The sequence below is a fragment of the Sinocyclocheilus rhinocerous genome, unplaced genomic scaffold (assembly GCF_001515625.1).
Source record: "Sinocyclocheilus rhinocerous isolate Xijiao unplaced genomic scaffold, SAMN03320098_v1.1 scaffold1624, whole genome shotgun sequence".
NCBI classification, from domain to species: Eukaryota; Metazoa; Chordata; class Actinopteri; order Cypriniformes; family Cyprinidae; genus Sinocyclocheilus; species Sinocyclocheilus rhinocerous.
Genome location: NW_015639527.1, coordinates 1,324,077 through 1,325,276, shown reverse-complemented (window position 1 = coordinate 1,325,276; position 1,200 = coordinate 1,324,077).

Sequence of the window (1,200 nt, the reverse complement as noted above, 5' to 3'; positions counted from 1 at the left end):
TTTGGAGTGGAAGCTGGGTCGAGGCAGACTATAATTTCTTACATTTAGCATAATTTTATTTGATCAAATCAGTAGACCCCTAATATAGATTTTACAACTCTTCGTTTAGTTACTTTTCCTGTTAATATGCAGTAAATCTGGTATATGAATTGTGCTTTTAGCTGAAGAGGTGAAACCGGCAGAGGAGCCTCCAACTGCTGAAGAAAAAGAAGAAACCATACTTGAACTAAATCCAGCAGAAAACACGGATACAGGTAATTCACAATCCACTAATCATCTAGACATCAGTGTGGATGCAAAATCATTTCAAAATTAGCTCTGTGATCAAAAATAACAGAATCTATTGATTGAATGGCTTTGTATAAATACATGTAATATGTTTCTTTTTTTGCAGAATCAACAGAGAGCAGTAAATCAGAAAACCATATAGGGGATGAATTATAACATCTGGAATTCTTTAAAGTTATTTTGTTATATTTATTGACTCCGTTAAGTGGTTCAAAATTCCTTTTGTTTTTTTTTCCCCAGCCCCCTCAGCAAATTGGAACAGCTTGACAATGATGGTGTTTATTTCAATAGTTTTAGTTCAGTGACCCTGAGCCAAACGAAAATACCAATCCCAACTCAAAGCTTTGTGCTTCTTCCATTTGTTTAATTTTGCTTCTTAATCCATGAATTAATGATCTTCTCCCTCTCAGAAACATGACCCGTCTGTTTGAGTCACAAGGAAATCAAAATGGCATGCTTGACCAAAGCAAACATGCTGTCCTTTATGTGTGTAAATGCAGATCATTTTGAAATGGTCGTTTATGTCATGTCCTCTGACTCAAGACAACTTTGCTTTGCGTCCAGAAATGTATATTAAGGAAATGTGAAGTTCCTGCTGAATTGTTGCTTAGCAGTTTGTCACATCTTGTCAAAATCTTCCGTTTATTTTTGCTGGTTCACCTTTTTCCATTCCCAAAACAGCCGTTCGAACCTGTGAGCATCTTCTATGTCAAACATCTCCTGTATTTATGGACTTCAGTATGAATAGTATGCACTGCACTGACATCAAAGGAGTTTCACACATTTTTTTTTTTGCTTTCATGTCTTTACTGGTTTTGTCTTTTACATGTTTTCACGTGCAAGTCTGTGTGGAGAGAAAAATGTGGAAATTGGAGAAGCTGGTTTCTAAACTGTTAATAAAGTCTCTTTTTT